Source organism: Ovis canadensis, chromosome 3 (assembly GCF_042477335.2).
Source record: "Ovis canadensis isolate MfBH-ARS-UI-01 breed Bighorn chromosome 3, ARS-UI_OviCan_v2, whole genome shotgun sequence".
Classification (NCBI taxonomy): domain Eukaryota; kingdom Metazoa; phylum Chordata; class Mammalia; order Artiodactyla; family Bovidae; genus Ovis; species Ovis canadensis.
Genome location: NC_091247.1, coordinates 147,026,938 through 147,051,334, shown reverse-complemented (window position 1 = coordinate 147,051,334; position 24,397 = coordinate 147,026,938). Strand labels below are relative to the sequence as shown.

General features: G+C 40.1%; 1 protein-coding gene across 3 annotated transcripts in view; it reads left to right on the top strand.

The window, feature by feature from the left end:
• The window catches only part of ANO6 (anoctamin 6), a 232,682-nt gene that overhangs the window by 22,553 nt on the left and 185,732 nt on the right, over positions 1-24,397 (top strand). The window contains exon 2 of one of the 3 annotated variants that reach the window (XM_069584511.1): positions 22,048-22,178. The exons of the other annotated variants lie outside the window; for them this stretch is intronic. The gene's annotated coding sequence lies outside the window, so the exon portion shown is untranslated. The remainder of the gene's footprint in view (positions 1-22,047; positions 22,179-24,397) is intronic. 3 annotated transcript variants of the gene reach the window in all.

Genomic DNA, 24,397 nt, shown 5'->3' with positions numbered 1-24,397 from the left:
TCATCATCTGCTCCCACACTGGCAATCCTAAGGTCCACCTGGTTTAAAATGTGTTCATGACAGTGGCTTCCCTTGTATGGCTGTACTGGGGGAAGACTAGGGAAGGAACAGAGAATGTTCTTATTATATGTGTGTTTTTTATGTTTCTTGACTTTTGACCTTCTGTTTTAATTAGGAATCTTTGGTCACAGGGGACAGAAAGGCTAATCAAATGGCCTGAATAATCAAGGGAATTTATTCGTACAAGAAGTGAAAGGCTCAGGGGTGGTTTTAGTTCCAGGAGCCAACCTTGCCCTCGGGTCTTATGGAAGGGACTCTCAGCTGCACCAGCTCTCATTGTAGCTGAGGACAGGAGTGGTTTCCCACCTTTTACTACATCATCCACAGAAAGAAAGCATTTGGGTAACTTCTTAGCCTTAGAAATCCCACCAGATAACACTGATAAGATTATATAAGCACCTCTGTAACTACCATTGTGGTCATGAGTCACAGGGTCTGTTGGTGAGCCCCCAAGAGTGGAGTTTTTTACGCCACATAAAGCACATTTTCTTTTGAACTTTTGTATCGTTAAATTCTGAAACTAAAACTGAGGGGAAATAATCAGTTAGTTCACAGTACTGAAGTGTAGTTTTTAATAGTCACAGTAACTTAATAGTTTTCTGTTTGCTTTTTCTTAATATAAAAATTGGAGTCATAATATCTTTTCTATTGTTCTGTCTTAAAAACAAACAAAACATTAAAACTGATTTTTCTTTGAGGGAGGAGGCTCATTAGAGCCCTCCTCTCTTTCCTTGTGTTGGTGGTGTTGACAGCTCTTTATAGAAAAGATATTTCCCTGGCTTAATGAGATTTTTTTACTGTGGTACCACAAATGTTTTTCAAATACCTCTCTAGTGTAAAGCAGCAGAAAAGTCTTGTTGGGAAGGTTTTCTGATATTAGGATGACTGAATTAAAATCTTTACTCTGATGCTTACTGGTTGTGCAAACTTAAGTAAGTTGGTGATTCCCTGAGCTATTTTCTCTCTTTGTAAAGATAAAATGAGAAAATGTACTTAAAGGACTTTGTATGGTGCCCCGGACTAGTAGCTGTTTATATTAGCCAAATTATGCAAATTTTATAATTTCAAGTAAAATTATTATAATGTATACAAGAAATTAATTATAGGCGTTCATGCATGGGTTCATGGCTAATTATTATGTCTATAGAATGAATATGTTCATTGTAATTTTGCATAGATTCTCTTGGGTAGGATTCCAGAAGTTAGATTGACATTTTAGTAAGAAAAAAAAAAAACCAAGAAGATTGTTAAGATGACAGAGATAGCATATGGTGCATTAATATTACTAATAAGCAGTACTTGGCTATTGAATTAAATCTGAAAATATCAAGAGGGAAATTAGCTTAAAGTGCTGAATTTCCAAGTCTGAGTGTAAGTACACAGTACGTCTGTAATTGATTTTATTCCTCGGGGGACTTGATTCAGTTTGTACTAGGGCTTACTTTTCATAATATTGTAATAGGGGTGAATAAAAATGAATATATTCATTTACCTTCTGCAGTAAATAGTTTTGATCAGAATTCTTGTATCAGCGACATTCTGTGGTGCCAGTGAATACAAGACTGAAACCTATTGGAAGTTTACTTTGTGGCTTTTGGGTTTCTTGCACTTTCCAGTGTAATCCTCTTTGAGTTTTTCAGGATTTTTTTAACCTGGGTCAGTATAGTGCCTGAAACATTTCTACACTTGGGAATTCAAACAAAATAAACATTGCTAACCCTGAGGCCAGAGTAATGGGGCTGAGGTTGTTGGACTTTAAAAAGAAAGCTGACCAGTAGCCTGTAATAATGTAGAGAGGCCAGCTATGGAAAATGCATATAGAGGGAATCCTAGCAGATTCAGGGAATTCATTCCTGTAATTAAGATACTGGTATAGATTGTTAAACACTTAACGTGTTCCAAATATAGATTTTTCCCTAAGAATGTTTAAAAGTAGACCAAGCAGGGGTTGGGTTGGTGTGATTGTTGCAGCCTTGCTGCCTGTGATGGTATACCAGATGATTGCATGTGGGTTTGTTCCATCCCACTTTCTAATGAAATCCATCAACCAGAATTTAATTGTCTGCTGTATGCCTATCAGTGTTAAACACTAAGCAGTTGTATAAAAAGAGGAACATATATTAAGCACCATGTATAATTATACATATTTTATATGTATTAATACATTTACCGGTTATAATAATGCTACTGTTACCAAATCAAGTGTGGCTGCTAGCTGCTTGAAAATCAATACAGGAGAGGGAGAGGGAGGGAGAAAGAAATGTTGATAGAAAGGAAGGTTGCTTTTAATCAAAATGCTGACCATCTGGGGAGATAGTGGACTCAATGTTCCCTTAAAACCACCTTCAAAGATTCTGCTAGTCCATGAAAGCTTTTTTAAGAAAAATATATATCTATTTATTAATTTGACTCTGCTAGGTCTTAGTTGTGGCATGAGGAATCTTTAGTTGCGGCGTGCAGGACCTAGTTCCCTGACCAGGGATCAAATCAGGCTTCCTGCGTTGGGAACACAGAGTCTTAGCCACTGGACCACCAGGAAAGTCCCTCAGCTATAAAAGGTTTTAAAAAGAAAAAGGAAAGTAATCTCAGTTAATCGTTGAAGAGGGGGTCAAGTCATCTCCATTCCCCACTGTGTGGAGCCTTGTGATTTTTCTTTAGATTCTATCTTATTCACACGGTTTGTTCTCAAGACTACTGAAGGGGGAACTGGGGAAGAGATCTGGTGAGCTGTTAATTACTTATTTTTCATTTCTACTTCTTTGGTCTGTGGAAAGACCTATCAAGTTAGGCAAAGTATTGTGTGACTGAAAGATTTGAAAGTTGTGCTGGGACCTGAGATGAGTAGAGCCTGGCAGTGTCTGGTTTAGGGTTTAGTGACAAGACAAAGAAGCCTCCTGCAGAGAAGCTCTTTTCTGCAAAAAGCTCTTTCCTGCCTGAAGTTGCTTACAAACCCCCACTTGTCAGAATATCATTCCATTTCCATGGGATAATGGACAAAGGTCTGTCTTCAGTAACTTCTTCCTGCTGACATAGGATACCATATTCTTTCAATGGGAAATATTGACATAGGGCTGTACCATATACAGGCAGGACAAGCTATGATTATTTTGATGTCCACAAAAACATAAATTATTATGGGCAATAGTGTTAATCCCATTCTCTTAAGGCCAGTTCTAGGAATTGTGCTAGCCACTGACAGTATTGCTCAAGATGGGGAAGCTTATGTTATGGCTGTGGTCTGGTCATCACACAGTCAGCTCTTTTCCTCTGATGTCGGTTAAAGTACTTGTAAAACAACTCAAGTATGTGCATCAGATACTGTGATTCTATTGACCTAATCATTAGTTGCTTGAGCCTGGTCCTTTGTGACTCAGGGAGGCCTGGGAGACTTCAGATTCTCTACAAACAAGGGGCAGGAGACATGGATGGGCCTTTGTACTTGGGGGTGGAGGGCCCACAGAGTTCTGCTTTGTTCCACTGGTAGATAAGTGCTGTTATTATAATACGCTTTTTATGGATGAAAAAAGAGGGTCAGGAAAGTTAAGTAATTCACTAAAGTGACACAGCAAGTAAATGAAGAAAGCAGAATTGGAACTTAGGCTCAATCATTATGCTGATTCCTAGACAGTCTAGTTATGGATACCAAAATGGAAATGAAATAAGAACAGTACACATGTTTGATTAGCTAATGTACTGGAGGACTATGGATCTTATTTCATAAGGAATCTCATTGCCATTAATTTTGTTTCTTCTGCTTGAAAACCCTGCTAATTTTTCCCTAGGTAGAAGGCTGATCTGGATATAATAGTGAGTCCTTGGAGTTAATGAAGGAAAGAGTTTGATAAATACTGGTATAAAGTTACCTTTTCCCCCCCTTGGCAAGCATATGTAGTGGTTATAACTTCCCTTTGTGTAACTGTGGCACTCACAGTTAACACAGCACTTGAGTCTCACTTGATTCTTACAACAATCCTGTAGTGTTGGCAGGACATCTGTTTTATGGATGATGAAACCCATCTGCCATGTTACGCTGAACTTGTCACTACACTATTGTGTTGCTCAGTTTAGAAACCTTTTGCCAGATAGTGTGGCTGCATTTGTGTGTGTGTGTGTTTATAGGGAATATACATGAGATAGTAAAGAAAATGTGTTTCATGTAAGTAAACTTTTTAGGAAAGAAAAATAAGAATTTGGAGTCAAGATGCCTTGATGAACGGGAATCTGAGTGAACTCTGGAAGTTGGTGATGGACAGGGAGGCCTGGCGTGCTGCGATTTATGGGGTCGCAAAGAGTCGGACATGACTGAGTGATTGAACTGAACTGAACTGACCTGAAAGAATATGGAAGAAGACATTGGCAAAAGGCACTTAAGCAAACGGTTATACCAATAGCTGGTATTATGGGTCCCCACTGAGTCAGTCTTAGAATGTGTCAACTGGAAAGAAAAAAAAAAGCACACCCTGAAAGTTGAGAATTATAATTTACTTGGTGGACAAAACTGAGGACATAAGCCCAGAAGATAACCCCTCAGGTCACTCTGAGAGACTGCTCCAAAGAGGTAAGGCAGGAGCCAGTGTTTATGGGAGTTTTTGCAAAAAAGACTAGGTAGTTGGAACATCAAAAGATTACTGTTAGAGAAAACCCGTACAACATTGTAAAGCAATTATGCTCCAATTAAAAAAAAAAAATGTGTTAGTCATGGCCTGTAACGTTATCTTGGAGGATTTTGATGATTCCAGCATTGACTGCTATAATTAGTTAATCTCAGCATTTAAAGTTGTGCGTTATTCCCTGTCTGATTTACTTCACTCAGTATGACAATCTATATAGCTTATTTGTGGAGTCTAATAAAAGGGAATAGGTGAACTTATCTAAAAAACAGAAATAGAGTTACAGATGTGGAAAACAACTTACGGTTACCAGGGGTTAAGGTGGGTAGGGAGGAATAAATGGAGAGATTGGTATTGACATATATATACTACCATGTATAAAATAGATACCTGATAAAAACCTACTGTATAGCACAGGGGACTCTACTCAATATTCTGTAATGGCCTATATGGGAAGAGAATCTAAAAAAGAGTAGACATATGTATATGTATGACTGATTCATTTTGCTGTACACCTGAAACTGACTTGACAATGTAAATCAACTATCCTCTAATAAAAAAAAAAGAAAGCCAGATATCTCAAGTTGAGGAATTTAATATTTTTCTATGTATCAGTTCAGTTCAGTCACTTAGTCATGTCCAGCTCTTTGCGACCCCATGAACTGCAGCATGCCAGGCATCCTTGTAATCACCAACTCCGGGATTTTAGCCAAACTCATGTCCATTGAGTCAGTGATGCCATCCAACCATCTCATCCTGTGTCATCCCCTTCTCCTCCTGCCCTCAATCTTTCCCAGCATCAGGGTCTTTTACAATGAGTCAGTTCTTTGCATCAGGTGGCCAAAGTATTGCAGTTTTAGCTTCAACATCAGTCCTTCCAGTGAACACCCAGGACTCATCTCCTTTAGGATGGACTGGTTGGATCTCCTTGCAGTCCAAGGGACTCTCAAGAGTCTTCTCCAACACCACAGTTCAAAAGCATCAATTCTTTGGTGCTCAGCTTTCTTTACAGTTCAACTCTCACATCCATACATGACCACTGGAAAAACCATAGCCTTGACTAGATAGCCATTTGTTGGCAAAGTAATCTCTGCTTTTTAATATGCTATCTAGGTTGGGCATAACTGTTCTTCCAAGGAGTAAGTGTCTTTTAATTTCATGGCTGTAGTCACCATGGGCAGTGATTTTGGAGCCCCCAAAATAAAGTCAGCCACTGTCTCCACTGTTTCTCCATCTATTTGCCATGAAGTGATGGGACCAGGTGCCATGATCTTTGTTTTCTGAATATTGAGCTTTAAGCCAACCTTTTCACTCTCCTCTTTCACTTTCATCAAGAGGCTCTTTAGTTCTTCTTCACTTTCTGCCATAAGGGTGGTATCATCTGCATATCTGAGGTTATTGATATTTCTCCCGGCAATCTTGATTCCAGCTTGTGTTTCATCCAGCCCAGCGTTTTTCATGATGTACTCTGCATAGAAGTTAAATAAGCAGGGTAACAATATACAGCCTTGACGTACTCCTTTTCCTATTTGAAACCAGTCTGTTGTTCCATGTCCACTTCTAACTGTTGCTTCCTGACCTGCATACAGATTTCTCAAGAGGCAGGTGAGGTGGTCTGGTATTCCCATCTCTTTCAGAATTTTCCAGTTTGTTGTGATCCACACAGTCAAAGGCTTTGGCATAGTCAGTAAAGCAGAAATAGATGTTTTTCTGGAATTCTCTTGCTTTTTTGATGATCCAGCAGATGTCGGCAGTTTGATCTCTGGTTCCTCTGCCTTTTCTAAATCCAGCTTGAACCTCTGGAAGTTCACGGTTCACGTATTGCTGAAGCCTGGCTTGGAGAATTTTGAGCATTACTTTGCTAGTGTGTGAGATGAGTGCAATTGTGCAGGAGTTTGAGCATTCTTTGACGTTGCCTTTCTTTGGGATTGGAATGAAAACGGACCTTTTCCAGTCCTGTGGCCACTACTGAGTTTTCCAAATTTGCTGGCATATTGAGTGCAGCACTTTCACGACATCATCTTTTAGGATTTAAAATAGCTTAATGGGAATTCCATCACTTCTACTAGTTATGTATGGAAGATGCAAGAGTCTGGGCTTACTGAAATCACTCCTTTGATATGTACCTCACCTATCTGTGGCCAGCATCCTGTGGTTTCTCATCTTGAATCTCCTTGGGGTACATCACTGACTGACGGCTTGATGATGGACATCCGGTTTCTATCCTGAGGCTCCTCAGGGCTCATCATAGGGCAGCGATAAAGTGATGGCTTGATGGCTGCAACACTCTTTGTTTACTGATATGGCAGGCAGTATTTTTTCGTTGACTGATGCTACTCCAAGGATACCCAGTCTGGGCTCGTTGGGCTAGCCTTAAGCCAAAAGTAAGACCTGCCGTTTATAACACCTGCTTTCTTGAGAATGAGTCTGTTGTGGAGATGGAAGCTGATACTCTGAGGTCAGGATTGTTAGTCTGGTGATGGAGCTCAGCCTCACTGAGCTTTAGGTTGTCTTAAAACTCTAATAATACTTACTGGTGGTACCACATAGGACTTTTTGTAGGAATGAATTGATAGAGTAGGTGTGAAACTGCTTCAAAAAATACTGAATTTGAAGCTAATACAGAGCATTATCCCAACTGTTGTAATATCCTGGGCCAAGAGTAAGTAACTGTAACAGTCTGACAATTGGAATTTGATTTATTAAGTATTCTGCCAGTTTATAAAGGTTTGCAAAATCAGAAGTTTCCACCCCCCCATCCCCCCACCCCCACCCCCAACCCGCAACCTCAGGACAAATGCATTGGCAGGGCAAGATATTCCCATTTTGAAGCATTTTAGGGATCTCTTTTTTGTGTGTTTGGGATAGGGCATGGAGGATATAGGTTTGTTAAGGAAAGAAGAGGCACTCTGTCAGATATTAAACTTGATTTTCAAAAACTTGGATGATATTTCATGGAATTTTAGAGTAAATTTCTTCTGGAGGAAAATGATACTGAGGATCCTCCAGATGATTCAGTTGTTTTTGACCCTCTGACCTTTTGATACTTGCAATGACCTTTAGATATGTACAGAGTGCCGGTTACCTACACGCCAGTATCTTGTCTGCTTTCCCTTTTAAATGGCTGCCAGCACCTGTTTCTTCATCTTTGTGTTGTCTTCTTTTCCTGCTAATTAACAGTTTAATGAACCATAGCATCCAAAAGACTGAAGTACTTAATGAGAAATCTTCTGATTGAGCAGATTGTTGACCTGTACCTTCAGGTTCATATGGAACCTGAAGAAACTTGTGAAAATGCCACACAAAAGGCCAACCTTGTGAAGCTTAGTGTTGACTTTTAACATCTCATTCTGCTAACTGAAAAGATATAAGTAAAGCTCAAGAACTGGGTTACTAGTGCTAATCACAGGTCATTTATTATCTTAAGTTGGAGCAAAACATTGACTATGTAAATACTAGAAGAAAATGTCAGTGAAGATGATCTATCTATAATAGAAGTAGGAAAGATTTTTACTGGGGCCAAACTGAGGACTACAGCCTAGAAGACAACTTCTCAGATAACTATGAGAGACTGCTCTGAAGATGCATGGTTTTCAGCCCTGCTTTGTATCTTGTCAGAGCAAAGAACATTAAACAAGTGCATGATACCTTCCTTCAACAAAAGAACAGATTATCATATACACAGTGGATCAGTATGGCTTTGGCACCTGGGAAGGGAGTCTTATCATCAAAGGTGGACCAACATTGCATCCCAGGAAGGGAGGCATTTAGTCTTTATTTTTGACATGGACATTCTTTCAGTTCAGTTCAGTTCAGTTCAGTTGCTCAGTCATGTCCGACTCTTTGTTACCCCATGAATTGTAGCACACCAGGCCTCCCTGTCCATTACCAACTCCTGGAGTTCACTCAAACTCACGTCCATTGAGTCGGTGATGCCATCCAGCCATCTCATCCTCTGTCGTCCCCTTCTCCTCCTGCCCCCAATCCCTCCCAGCATCAGAGTCTTTTCCAACGAGTCAACTCTTCGCATGAGGTGGCAAAAGTTATGGAGTTTCAGCTTCAGCATCATTCCTTCCAAAGAACACCCAGGACTGATCTCCTTTAGAATGGACTGGTTGGATCTCCTTGCAGTCCAAGGGACTCTCAAGAGTCTTCTCCAACACCACAGTTCAAAAGCACCAATTCTTCGGCGCTCAGCTTTCTTCACAGTCCAACTTTCACATCCATCCATGACTACTGGAAAAACCATAGCCTTGACTAGACGGACCTTTGTTGGTTTACTTCTGGTCATTGTGCCTTTTCTTTAATAATTATAGCAGATGTACAATGTGTGTTCGATAGGCCACAAACAGGCTGTTCTAATTAGTATCAAATTCAAGTTAACTTATGAAGAAGCAAGAATGTCTTCCCTGTATCGCAATATGTGAAAATTTCTTTTATGAAAAGTGCCACCAAGTTTTACCCTGAAGATACTTCACATGAAACTAGAATAGAGGTGAAATGTTAGGCATACCTTTTGAAGCTAACACTACTATCCACATTACTGAAGCAAATTCTGGTTAGAAATTTTATTTCAGACTCTCCAAATAGTAATTCTTCCCATTTTCACCCAAGGAAAATGTTTAAGATAAAGGCACGAGAAAGAAAATGTGTCAGATTGTCCTTAATTTTTAATGGAAGATACAATTTCTAAGGACATGCCCTAATACTACTCTGAGTTCCCACAATAACAGAATAAAAATGTGGAGATGGGATGTATTGAAACCAAGGTGGGCTCTTTGAAAGAACAGACCTGGGAGCCCCAAAACCGGTTTTTTAGCTTTAACCCAATTGCTAACAGGAGACCTTGGACACTTAACTAATCTGGATCTGTTTCCTCAAAAGCAAATAGCAAACAGAGTGTTTCACCTGGAGATCATCAAAGCACCTTCCAAATTCTGTGATTCTCTGCATAGTTGCTACATAACAAACTCTCCTAAAGCTCAGTGACTTAGAACAATAGCCATGTGACTTTACACAGACATTCAGCCACGGCTCGGTGAGTAGTGCCCAGCTGGCAGATAGTCATGCCCCAGACGGCTTCATTCATGTTTGTCTAACCTTGGCAGGGAGTCTGGAAGGCTGAGCTCAGCTGGAGCTGTCCATCAGCTTGGCAGCCTCAGGGTGGTGGCGTTTATGATAGGGTACTCAGGGCTCAGAGCCCCATGTTCCCGTGGATGAGAAGGGACCTGCGTGACCTTTGAATTCACAAGCACCATTTCCATCATACTCGATTTGGAGGAAGCAGTCACCATTCTACCCAGATTCAAGGGGAGGGGACACAGCCTCCATCACCTAATGAGAGAAGTTTCAGAGAATTAATGGCCATATTTTAAAGTTGCTATAGTCCCATTCACCATGGGTGGTAAAGTTTGTTCACCTGTGGTAAAACTTGCTGTTTTAAATTTAGCCTTCTCAAAATCTTGGCAGGATAGAAAAATCATCCTTATGCCCTAGGAGAGAATGCTGATGACCAAAATTAATACCCTGTTCTCCATTCATTTTTTCTTGACCATTCTCTGGAAATGTTGTTCATTTAATTTTTATAAACTTTTATTTGTTCAGTTTACATCTCAAGGTCCCTCAACCACTGTTTAAGCTTTACTATTATTATTATACAATATCAAGAGTACTAAGATCTTGAAAAGTGGAGCTTGAGAGCATATTTCCAAAGGTTTGAAATGGGGTGAAATGAACAAAGTGTTTCCCAAACTTAGTCTTTTTTAAAAAAATTTATTGATGTGTATTTGATTTACAATGTTGTGTTAATTTCTGCTGTACAGCAAAGTGATTCAGTTATACATATATACTTCTTTTCCATATTTTTCAGTATGGCTTATTAACAGGATATTGAATATACTTCCCTGTGCTATGCACTAAGATCTTGTTGTTATCCATCCTGTATGTAACTTGTGTCTGCCAGTCCCAAACTCTGAATCCATCTCTCTCCCGCCCCCTCTGCCTTGGTAAGTCTGTTCTCTATGTCTGTGAGTCTGTTTCTCTTTCATAGATAAATTCATTTGTATCACAATAAGATTCCATATGTAGGTGGTATCCTATGGTATTGTCTTTCTTTTCTGACTTACTTCTCTTAGGATAATAATCTCTGTGTCCAACCATGTGGCTGAAAATGCATTATTTCATTCTCTTTATGGCTAAGTGCTAGTCTATTGTCTATATGTTCCACATCTTTATCCATTCATCTGTTGATGAACATGCAGGTTGTTTCCATGTCTTGGCTATTGCGAGTAGTGCTGCTGTGAACATCGGGCTGCATCTGTCTTTCAGAATTATACCTTTGTCTGAATATATGCCCAGGAATGGGATTGGTGGAGCGTATGGTAAATCATTTTAGTTTTTTGAGGAACCTCCATTCTGTTGTTTTCCATAGTGGCTGCACCAGTTTATATTCCTGTCAACAGTGTAGGAGGGTTTGCTCCTTTTTCTCCACTCTCCAGCATTTGTTATTTAGAGTGTTTAATGCAGGTCATTCTCACCTGTGTGATGTGGTGCCTCATTGTAGTTTCGATTTGCATTTCTCTAATAGTTAAGGATCCAGCCTTCTTATTTCTGTGTGGTTAATTGAAGTGGAGAACCTGGGGCAAGTGCTGGCTTTATCTGGCTAAGCACACAAGTAACCATGAAGAGATTATTTCAGCAATTGGAAAACTGAGGGTAATTTGTCGTTCAACAGCCAAACTGCTTGATCTGATGCATCATGTTTCTGTAATATTCAAGTTAACTGAAACACTTTGAACTCATCTCTCCTGGAGACCTGTATTTATTCTGAACATAACAGGTGACGTAAAGGGTTTAAAGAAATTAATAGCTAGATATCATAGGAAAGTGGTCAGAAATTTCTAAACACAAACCCATCTGTATCTCCAAAGATGCTTACTCATTTTTTTAGAAGTCAAGGTGATTTTTAAAATTTTAATCTTATATTTTGGTTATTTTTTTAAGCTATTGTTTTTATTAGCTATAATGTGTAAAAGAAATGACATCTCTCCTTTGCTTCCTGACAGAGGCACATGCTGAAATTTTCTGACAGTCAGTGTCCTCATTAGATACTCATTTTGCTGCTGTGAAGGGATTTTGTTACCCAGGCCCAAAAACCTGAGAGCAGGGCACTTGCACCAGCCACCACAGCAGGGCATTCATTCACCCACTGTGAGCCCAAAGAACTCTCACATTTTTACTGGGGCTCAAAGTGAGCTAGGAGATGGTGGTGGTGATGGTGGTGGTTGGTAAATCACGTCTGACTCTGCCAACCCTATAAATTTGTAGGCTGCCAGCTCTTCTGTCCAAGGAAATAGTGGGGGAAACATTTACTTTATTTTTAAAAATGTTATGTTGTCTTATTTCATTACACTTTATAGATAATGGTTTGTTCATTGATGCACCTAAATATAAATAAAAATTTTGTCCCTGAGGGGACAAATTACAGTAAGGACCTGGTCTTTATAATCTCTTTCTCTAAATTAGCTTTGGGGATTTGTGGAAACTTCACATAACGGGATTTCTGGCTCATTCAGATGCTGATGTCTTTCTCTTAAAACTTGCTCAGGGAAAAAAGTTACCATTGTATTGTTCTTGCTTTATTCTCTGCAGATATTGAAGATATCAGCACCTTTATTAGCCTTTTATTGATTAACCTTTTATTAACACTTATTGTCTTTTAGTTATTAGCTTTTTATGAAAAGCTCTTTGTGTCTATTTTTAAAAGTGGCCACCCTTCCTTGTTCTGTCAAAAAAATTTCTTTGCTTTATTATAGTGAGATGGTCTATAGATGAGCATAACATAAATTAAGATCCTTTCAGAGAGTAGAGAACATTCTGTAGTGTGGGTTATTTAACATCACATTTGTTTAATGGCATAAAAATTACATTGTCACTGGAAGAAGATGAGAAAACACAGAGGAAAACACAAAATGATAGCAGCTAAGAATGTTTACCAACATTTTCTTTATATCAGGAGTTAAACATTTATGTTTAATAAAATATAAATTAAATAAAAAATACATAAGAGCCATATGGCACAGGCCCCAGCTAATCAGAGTGGATTGATCTTTCATGATCTATATTGTCTGGTTAAAATTGGTCTTGAGTTATGTCTCTCTGGATATTTCCCCATGTATATGTAGGCATGCTGTATATTTTAAACAATTAGCTTTCTTACTTCTGCCCCTTAAAAGTGTTTGAATGTTTTCATAGTCTGATTCTACCAACTTCAATTTGTGCGTAAGAAATACAGAATTGAAAAATAAATTTTTTCCTTGTTTATTTGTCTATGAATTTACTTTTGACTTACCTTGGGGTTCTCAAGTGGCACTAAAGAACCCACCTGCCAGTGTAGAAGACATAAGAGACACAGGTTCGATCCCTGGGTCAGAAAGATCCCCTGGAGGAGGGCATGGCAGTCTACTCCAGTAGTCTTGCCTCGGAGAATCCCATGGATGGAGGAGCCTGGAGGGCTACAGTCCATAGCGTTGCAAAGAGTTGGACATGACTGAAGCGACTTAGCCTGTGCGTTTAGGTTGCCAAACATAATAATGAAAGAGTTCCCTTTAGTAAATGTAAGAGGATATGTACATCTTGTTAAAGGCAGAGAACATCTTAGGAAAAGATGTGTGAAAGTGAAAATCACTCAGTCATGTCCAACTCTTTGCCACACCATGGACTGTAGCCTTCCAGGCTCATCTGTCCATGAAATTCTCCAGGCAAGAATACTGGAGTGGGTAGCCGTCCCCTTCTCCAGGGGATCTTCCCAAGCCATGGACCAAACCCAGGTCTCTTGCATTGCAGGCAGATTCTTTTACCATCTTGTAGAATGTCCTCACCCTGCTGTGTCCCCGCTGGGCTTTCTTGGTTGAAGTCAGGAGTCCAGACTGTGCATCTCACGTCTGTCCAAGATCCTGCCCTGATCCAGTTGCAAAGAAGAGAAGATAGAATTCAGAAAGCTTAAACACACAGTTATTCATTGTTTGAAAATAATTTTTGAGAAGTACATTGATGCCATTAATAATGACAAAATGTGAAATGTGGGTCCATGGAAGAAGCCCAGGATTTAGAAAGTATTATTCTAAATTTGTACGTGATTACAAGTTAGAAGGTATACAGTATTATTAACAACTTAGATTTAGATGATTAGCCTCTCACAACATTAAAATGTCAAAATGTGTAAATAAGTTTTTCCTTAATGAGTGCCTTTAAAGTTAGATGAACACATTAAGTTGCTTTGAATGAGTTGTTATTTTGGCTGTAGGTGAGCAGTATCATAGTTTCCTTACCTATACAATAAGGAGTTTAGATAATACCTGACCCCCCACCCCCACCCCGCCCCAGCTTGCTGATTGCATAATTGTACATTAATAACTCCTATAATGAGGCTAGTCATATTTGGTTTACACTTTAGATTTTCAAAAGCACTTCAGAACTCTGCATGTTATTATTCCAGAACACTCACCTATCTTATGAATGAGGGGGTTGATGCATGCTGGATGGTACAGAAAGAAGTGAGTAGGGAAAGACTTATGAGTTCTAGTTGAAGAGTTGGGGAAGGTTACTCCAAGATTCTGGAAACTCAGATTTGTAACACAGTTGTCCACACCTCTTGGAAGTAGGCCAAGTAGGAGTGAAAGCGTGGGGTGTTACTGGTGATTGCCTGCAGGCAGTACGTGCTAGAACGTGGCTTTGCCTGAGTGATGACTACTTTTCCTGTTTTACTTTCACATGGAGAACACACATGGCCAAAGAATTGAGGCCATAAAACTTGCAATTGGATATTTTCAGTATATCTCCCTTGCTTTTATTGTGGTCTGTGGGGAAATATATATGTTGGTGGGTTATTTATTTACTTGCAGCTTTATTTTTGAGCCTATAGCTGTGGTTTACTGAAAGCCTACCAAGATTAGAAACCACCATGAGAAATAGGAGCATCATCAGGAGTCAGAAAACCCGGTCCAGACCTGTATCTACCCCTCACTAGCCTTTGACTAATAAGTGTCTTACAGTTCACCAAAGCATGCACAGATCCTAGACACTAATTACGCTATGGTGGACATATGGTATTCTGTGAGAACTGCTTATTAGTTAGACCGGAGTACTCAGACCTGAGTTGATTTTTGTTTCATGAAAGCCCACAAAATAGGTAATAGTTTTAATAATGATGATGATAACAATAATTATAATAAACTATAATGATAAGCCAATCTTTATTGAGTATATACTGTGAGCCTCCTGATAAAGGTGAAAAAGCTGGCTTAAAACTCAGTATACAAAAAATGAAGATCATAGCATCCGGTCCCATCGCTTCGTGGCAAATAGATGGGGAAACAATGAAAACAGTGACAGAGTTTATTTTCTTGGGCTCCAAAATCACTGTGGATAGTGATGGCAGCCATGAAATTAAAAGATGCTTGCTTCTTGGAAGAAAAGCTATGACAGACCTAGACAGCATGATAAGAAGCAGAGACATCACTTTGCTGACAAAGGTCCATATAAGTCAAAGGTATAGTTTTTTCAGTAGTCACGTCCTGATGTGAGAGTTAGACCGTAAGGTTGAATGCCGAAGAACTGATGTTTTTGAACTGTGGTTTTGGAGAAGACTTGAGAGTTCCTTGGACAGCAAGGAGATCCAACCAGTCATAAAAGAAATCAACCCTGAATATTCGTTGTAGGGACTGATGCCGAAGCTGAAGCTCCAATCCTTTGGCCACCTGATACAAAGAGCTGACTCATTTGAAGAGACCTTGATGCCTGGGAAAGATTGAGGGCAAGATGAGAAGGTGACAGAGGATAAGGTGGTTAGATGACGTGAGTCACCGACTCAGTGGACATGAGTTTGAGCAAACTCTGGGCGACAGTGAAGGACAGGGAAGCCTGGCGTGCTGCAATCCATGGAGTCACAAAGAGAGTCAGACCCGACTGAGCGACTGAAGAACAGCTGTGTGGCAGGAGCTCTTTTATGTCCTTCATATTAAGGCATTTACTCCTCACAACAGCTTTGGTTGGTTAGGTGCTCTTATGATTCCATTTTTATAGGTGAAGAAACTGAGACACAGAAGGATGAGGTAACTTGTCAAGGTCATAATATCAGCGGGTGGTTGAGCTGGGTATTGAACCCAGGCCACCTGGCTCCAGAGGCCATTTCTTTGACCATGGTTGCAGCCTCTCTCCCGGAAGACTGGGCTGCACAAGACTGGGCAGGATTGTTGAAGGCATGAAAATGCTAAAACTACTTGTACTTAAAGAACTAACTCTTGTCACATTTTACGTTTTTTTATTTTGAAAATATGTGTAGTTTAGTATCAGTAATTTGTGTGGTTTTTTTTTTTTTTTAGTTTGACTAATCAAGTGTTTATCACACTTTGGAGTGGACATAAAATGGTGACATTTAACTCTTTTCAGTAACTATGCTGCTGCTGCTGCTGCAGCTAAGTCGCTTCAGTTGTGTCTGACTCTGTGCAACCCCATAGACAGCAGCTCACCAGGCTCCCCCGTTCCTGGGATTCTGCAGGCAAGAATACTGGAGTGGGTTGCCATTTCCTTCTCCTTCCTTCCTTCAGTAGCTATACTTATGATTAAATGAATTGTGGATATTTCTCAAAATTATAAATATAAGCAATGAAACCCAGTTATCAGTTGAAAATGAAGTTGAAATTCCACTATGACCAAGTTCTTCTGTAAACAGATAAACTCAATATATTTGAATGCATAAAGTTGCCTAGTTCTGTGATTTTAGTGTATATTTTTATCTAGTGTATATTTTTATATTTTTATGCCATGAGATAATGATATTTTATAACCCTGTCAAGATTTGTTATTAAACTAGTAACTCCTTTACATACTTTATAGTTTAGAGTAAGTTCGTTTTTTACTTAAACTTGCCATGATAAATGTTTCTTACACTGTAGACAGTAAAAATTAAGTTGCCTGACCAGATCATCAAACTCAATAAAACTTTATTCCTGTTTACTAGAGTGTTCTTAATTTTATAGTACCTTTTCTTTCCCCCCTATCATTTAGTTGTTTATTCTTTCCTCTCTCCTTCCTTCCCTGATTTTATTATTCTGGTATTTTTTGAGAATTTGATATATTGCAAGCCCTTAATCTTGCTCACCTTTGAACACTTAGAGATGATTAGCCATCATTGCCATATTTTCCCTCTTCTTGGAATTCTCTCCTTCATTAAAAGCAGAAATGTTGCTGGAGGTAATTGTGACAGATGTTATTCCTAAAGGAATCATCATGAAATCATAGGATTCTCAATTTAGGAAGATCGCCCTAAAGTTATTTATTTTAAAGTTAATTTTTATTGGAGTGTAGTTGATTTAAGATGTTAGTTTGTTCAGCAAAGTGAATCGGTTATACATACACATATATCCACTCTTTTCTACATTCTGTTTCTTATAGGTCATTAAAGAGTACTGAGTAGAGTTCCTTGTGCTATATAGTAGGTTCTTGTTAGTTATCTATTTTATATATGGGGGCACTTCCCTGGTGGCTCAGTGGTAAGAATCTGCCTGCCAATGCAGGAGACACGGGTTTGATCCCTGGATTTGGAAGATCCTCTGAAGAAGGAAAGGGCACCCACTCCAATATTCTCACCTGGGAAAGAAACCCATGGACAGAAGAGCCTGGTGGGCTCCAGTCAGTGAGGTTGCAAAGAGTCAGACACAACTTAGCAACTAAATAACAACACAACAGCATTTTAAATATGGTAGTGTCCATATATCAAGCCCAATCTCCCAATTTATCCCTCTGCCTACCCCCATTGTGTGTTAGTCATTCAGTCCTGCCTGACTCTTTAGTACCCCTTGGTAACCATAAGTTTATTTTTTGCATCTGTGGCTCTATTTCTGCTTTGTAAATAAGCTCACTTGTACAAGTCATTTTATTAAATTTTGGTATCTACTAGATGTGACCCCAGTTCGGGTGATTATCAAGAGAGGAAATTATGACTCCATCAGTTCCTGGATAGATAGTGCTTGCATCTCCTTCTAGCCCACATCTTGCCACTATGATCTTGAAGTTGTTGCCTCTCTTTTTGTGATTACACTGCCATCAAGTTGAGTGTGCATATGTTATGTATACATACATACTATTGACAAAAATGACAGAAGATTAAGAATTCACAGTGTTTGGCCTTTCCTGGCTGTATCAAAAAACTGACACAGTAATCCTTTCAAATTCTGTCCCTTTCCTGGCTTTCTAAGCCTTCCAGTCTTTACCTAAGCCAGTGAAGGTAATTTATTTTCATATCTGTCTTTTGGTCGTTGCGTTGGTACCTTGGAAGGGCTGGTGTTTTCCATTTATTTGATTGTTCCTACTGTTAATCATTACAAAATCTTGTTATTATTGCCCATATATAAATCAGAAGAAACAAACTTGATTTCTAGCATTCTAATGTGGTAAAAAATTCATGAGTAGAGGAGACTTTTTATGCAAATGTAAGCAACTGACAGAGAATAAATATGGATACAAACTCTTGCTGTTATAATCATCTTTTGACCTCCACCACCTTTTGTATAGGCCAAGTAATGACTGTTTGATATTTATTATAAAGCATATTAAATTCCTTGATTAACTGAACCTTTCATTCTTCTTTTTTTGTTTCACATAGCAGTGAAAATAGATTGTTCTATTATCATTCTTGCCAGGAAACTTATAAAATGTATAATGTTATTCATAAATGTATTTTAAACTGGAGATGTATTAATGTATTATTGGGTGTACTGAGAAGAAAACATTTCTTCTCACATTTGAATGGCAGGCACATGATTATAAATCTACTTCCTACTGAATATTAATTGTCAACTCCATATGGCTGGTGGATAAAGCCTGGAGAGGCAGCCAGGAGATGTAAATTCTTATCCTCATCATGGACTTTTTAATCTGATTTTGTTTAATCATTGAAGTTGACTGAATGACCTTCAAATTGAAAAAAAAATTTTTTTTTCCCTAAGAAGTTCCAGGGCAGGATGGTCTCGGTATTCTTTCTGCTCTGTGTCTGCCTGTTTCTTCCTTCTTGGTCTCCTGCTTCTTCGGCTTAACTTGAAATCCTGGTGTTACTTAAAGTATCAATCTGAGTTCACTTTTGTTCTTACTCTCTGTATATATATTTTTTCTTTCTTTTTTCCCCTCTGGTTGCACAACTTGCTGGATCTCAGTTCCCCAACCAGGGATTTAATCTGGGTCACTGGCTTCTCTGGTAGCTCAGTTGGTAAAGAATCTTTCTGCAATGCAGGAGATCAGGTTCAATCCCTGGGTCAGGAAGATCCCCTGAAGAAGGAAATAGCAACCCACTCCAGTATTCTTGCCTGGAGAATTCCATCTCTGGAGGAGCCTTGCAGGCTGCAGTCCATGGGGTCGCAAGAGTTGGACATGACTTAGGGACTAAACCTACCACCATGGTAGTGAAGGCCAGTGATCTAACCACTAGGCAACCATACGTATATATGATGAAAGAATAGTATTAGTGGTTTTCTCAGTATGGTAGGGTTCTAAATGTTTATGACTTTTCCCCATTTTCTACAACTATCATCTATTACTTTCAAGTGGAAAAGAAAAAAATGTCTTTCAGTGACTTCCTACCTTTACAAAATAAATCTGGGCTCCCTTACACCTCCTCCAGTACCTTCCATAACCTCAGCTTTCTTTACTTTACTCTTACAGGTTCCTCCTGCCTGTCTTTTTAGTCACCGTGAATACTGAATTACTTCATTCCTTGTACATGCTATTTCCTGTCTGTGTGCCCCTCTGCCTGTAATGTCCACCTCTAACTTTTCTCATTTACTGCTGTCCCTCCTCTGGGATGTATCTTAAAGTCGCTCATCCCATAAGGTTGACCATTAGGATATCAGTGATAAAACTATCTGAATTTGTGTCTGTTTCACTCAGTGGACTCTTTTTCTCCAGAATAAGGTCTTACTAGAAGCTGGAAATAAAAGATGATTTAAGTTACAACCCGTACGCACCCTCTGGTTGCCGTAGCGTAGCTGGGCATGGAAAAGAGTTCGACACTGAGAATGGGGACAAGTTGAGTCTGAGGTGGGTTCTCCAAGGTGCTTGGAACAAGATAGAAATTCAAAAACATTCAAACTGAACAGTATGCCCCTCCCCGTAATCCATGTATGGGCTTCAGGAGTTTGTGACTCTCCAAAAGGTGTGTATAATGTTTTATGTTTGTGTGCTTCTGAGAAATTTTCTGGAGACGGGATCCTTGAAATTCACCATTTTCCCAAAGAGTTGCATGGCCTGTGAAAGGTTAAAAACCATTCTTGATGAATATTCTACCACTAGAAATGGGTGAGGCCAGGGATGGGGGATAAAAAATGATCCGAAGATAAACTGTACCTAGCTGCAGCTGAAGGGGATGCATGTGGGCACCCACAGGGCAGTCACTCGCCGGCTGGGACCACCGAGGGCCTGGTCACCACTGGCACTTCTGGTAGTGGCTCCACACCTGCTTTTCTAGTTCCTTTCAGCAAGCAGGCCATTCCTGCCTTTTTGTTTGCTCCATCCAAGTCATAACAGTGTTCTTTTCCTGATAGTCAAAGCAACTCTCCAGGGCAGGAAGCACGATGAGGTTGAAAGCCTCAGAAGGGAATGGAAGCACCATGTGTTTTATTCTGAAAATAAAGAGGTGAATATGTGAGGAGAATATGAATGTATATACAGTAACCATAGCAATTCAGTGACAGTGGTATTAAACAGACTGCATTAACTGATTACAACATCATTAACCCCCCAGAGACACTGTAGGGTCAGCTCATTCATTGCTCAGCAGCCAGTAAAGAGGCGTGTGAATTGCCTGACTCCTAGAATCCTGTCCGGGCAGGCCCAGTGTCCTCCGCTCCTGCTCCTTTCAGCTATAGTAACACCTGGGCATACCTCTGTTGTAGAGCATGTCGCGCTGTGGTGAACTTGGTAGTACTCTTTTCTTCCACAAGTCAAGACTAGCTTCTTTTTGAATGTCCAGGTTTTAGTGCTAGGCCCAGGACATGTTTATTGAAAGAATGCACTTGAGCTTTCTAGCCTGAAGGTTGTGGGCTACAGAGTTTGGCCTGCACAAAGGGCAGCCTGAACAACTGAAGATTTCTATTATCTTTGCTTGATTCCTTTCCTCCTTTGCCCTGTGAGGCACTGAAGAGAAAGAGCTAATAAGAAAGGGAGCAGATCTTCTGCATAGATAAGACTGCTCTTTTGAAGGAAGGGATTTGATGCATTGTTGAATCTGATGCAATCTCAGAAGCTATCAGCTTGCTGAACACTGTTGATAATGATGACGCAAAGGAAGGGACAAAGGTTACAATGGAAGCAGACGTGGAGGGCACTCTTGGTCACACTTGGCTCTGTCTCGGGCGTACCCACACGCCCCCATCAGTTACCCCAAGTCAAATGACCTTCAGAAACATAATAATTGGTTGTATTTTCCAAGGGCAACACTGGGATGCATAGAACAGGTGACTGCCTTGTGTGAAAGAATTCAGAGGATTCCTTACAGTGTGGGAAGAATTCGCAGAGGGCTCAGAGGAGCCACAGCATGTTTAAAGCAATGAAAAGTTTTAAGATGGGAATACTGAAGACGGAATTGAAGGGTGGCTTCATGATCTCAGGTGTATGAAGTACACAGAGTATAGTGATTAGTATTTTCCTGTTACTAAAGAAGGCTGCCCAGGTGGCACTAGTGGTAAAGGAACTCCTCTCACCCCTGCCTCCCCTGACTGCCACTGCAAGAGACGTGGGTCTGATGCCTGGGTTGGGAAGATCCTCTGGAGTAGAAAATGGCAACCCCATTCCAATATTCTTGCCTAGAAAATTCCATGGGCAGAGGAACCTGGCAGTCTATAGTCCATAGAGTCACACAGAGTTGGACACAATTGAAACGACTTGAGAAGGCAATGGCACCCCACTCCAGCACTCTTGCCTGGAAAATCCCATGGACGGAGGAGCCTGGTGGGCTGCAGTCCATGGGGTCGCTAAGAGTCGGACACGACTGAGCGACTTCACTTTCACTCTTCACTTTCGTGCATTGGAGAAGGAAATGGCAATCCACTCCAGTGTTCTTGCCTGGAGAATCCCAGGGATGGGGGAGCCTAATGGGCTGCCGTCTGTGGGGTCGCACAGAGTTGGACACGACTGAAGCGACTTAGCAGCAGCAGCACGCATTGCTAAGGAACAGAGAATAGAAAATTGTTTTGAACTATATCATGAGGGCTTCTGAATTAATGGGATAAACTAAAAGATTGTTGAAACTATCTTCCTGTACTCCAGTCATGTTAACTCGATGAGTTATAGACAGTTGATTATTTCATTTATACTGTTCCTTTGCCAGATTAGACTCTTGATCGAAAGAAGGAAACAGAGAAAACCAATGATACGGATTGAGACCTACTGACCGCAGGCTCTGCTCTGGGTTTCCTATGTCTTGGATTTGCTGATATCATCCCATTTAATACTCAAGGGGTAGGTATTATTATGGCTATTTATTTGAGGCCAGGAACACTCAAGATGACAATCATAGGTGGCAGTCCTAGGTCTTTGTTATATGTTAACTTCAGTCCTGAGTTTGTGCAACTCTAGAGGCCTTGCTTCTCATTTATCCGTAAATGTGATGAATCTCATGTTTACTGAGGTCTTCTGGATGCCTCATTCTCTATGAGGCGTTCCAGATGGGCCCATCCCAGGTCCGGAAAGCTTTCACCTCTGAGAACAACCGTGCATTTGATCCAGTTTGGCACTTGAATGTCCAAAAACAGTCATCTGTTGCTATTTCTCAGCCAGGACAAAACATACTTAAGGAGAAGAAAATTTGTAATATGTGCTTTCTAGCATAGCAAGAAGAAAAAGACATTTCAATATAATAAAGTTAAAAATTTTTATCCTGCGTGCCTTTTAATTTTGCATGCCTTTTGGGTTGTCTTCACAGTGTAGGCAAGCACAGATGGCATGCAGTATACAAGCACATCAAGGATCATAGCAAGGTGAATGATTCCCATCCAGATTAAACCTGTTGATAGACAAACCTTCCTATCCCCAACAGCTGCCATACCACATATTTTTCTGACTGTGAGTGTTATACAGTCAGCCCTCTATATCCACAGGCTCTGCATCCACAAATTCAATCAACCGTGGATCAAAAATATACCAAAAAACATTTCTAGAAAGTTCCAGAAAGCAGAACATGAATTTGCCACAAGCCAACAACTATTTACTTAGTATCTACACTGCATTAGGTATTATAAGTAATCTAGAGATGACTTAAAGCATATAGGAGGATATGTGGAGGTTATATGTGAATACTTCACCATTTTATATGAGGGACTTGGGAATCCTGGATTTGGTTAACTTCAGGGGATTCTGGAACCAGTCACCCACAGAGACCAGGGGGCAACTGTAAGTGAGCCATTGTAGATATTTTGGGGAAAAAACAGAAAATTGTAAATAAAAATCACCCATACTGCTACTGCTCAAAGATAAACCAAACATGAGCACCTTAGTGTACTTCTCTCCAGTTTTTTTAAAACACAGAATTTTATATAGAGTTTAGACACACAGTATCCTATCTTTTCACTTAACTTGCCTCATAAGCATTTCCTAATTTTTATTTTTCACTGTGGCAAAGTATACAATACATAAAATTGACATTTTAATCCAATTTCAGGCTCGTAAAGAACCCGCCTGCCAATGGAGGAGACGCAGGTTCGGTCTCTGGGTCAGGAAGATCCCCTGGAGGAGGGAATGGGCTACCCACTCCAGTATTCTTGCCTGGAAAATCTGATGAACAATGGAGCCTGGTGGGCTACAGTCCATGGGTCGCAAAGAGTCGGACAAGACTTAGCGACTGAGCACGCATATCCAATTTCAGATGTGTGATTCAGTGGCATTGTATACATTCACTGCTCTTGTGTTTAGGATCTTTTCATCAGCAGCATTCCTTATATTAAAAAATGCTTCCCTAACCACTTTTAATAGCTGCATGATACGCCACAAGGCAGAATTGCTGTGGAAACCTTTGCTAGCAAACATGTCTCAAATAGTTACTGTGCTCACTGTCAGAGACTTTATGGGTGAAGCTATGAACAAAACAATTTTTGCCTCCCGGATCTTAAGTCAACTGAAGAGGTTGTCTACCAGCCAGCAGTTTGATTATTGTAGAGGGTAAGCACGGGTCTGTGGAGGAGAGTTTAAGTGGAGGTTCAGTTCAGTTCAGTCGCTCAGTTGTATCCGACTCTTTGTGACCCCATGGACTACAGCATGCCAGGCCTCCCTGTCCATCACCAACTCCCAGAGTTTACTGACTCATGCCTATTGAGTTGGTGACGCCACCAACCATCTCATCCTCTGTCATTCCCTTCTCCTTCCGCCTTCGATCTTTCCCAGCATCAGGATCTTTTCAGTGAGTCAGCTCTTCTCATCAGGTGGCCAAAGTATTGGAGTTTCAGCTTCAACATCAGTCCTTCCAATGAACACTCCTGATTTCCTTTGGGATGGACTGGTTGGATCTCCTTGCTGTCCAAGGGACTCTCAAGAGTCTTCTCCAACACCACAGTTCAAAAGCATCAATTTTTCTGTGCTCAGCTTTCTTTATAGTTCAACTCTCACATCCATACATGACTACTGGAAAAACCATAGCCTTGACTAGATGGAACTTTGTTGACAAATATGCTGTCTAGGTTGGTCAT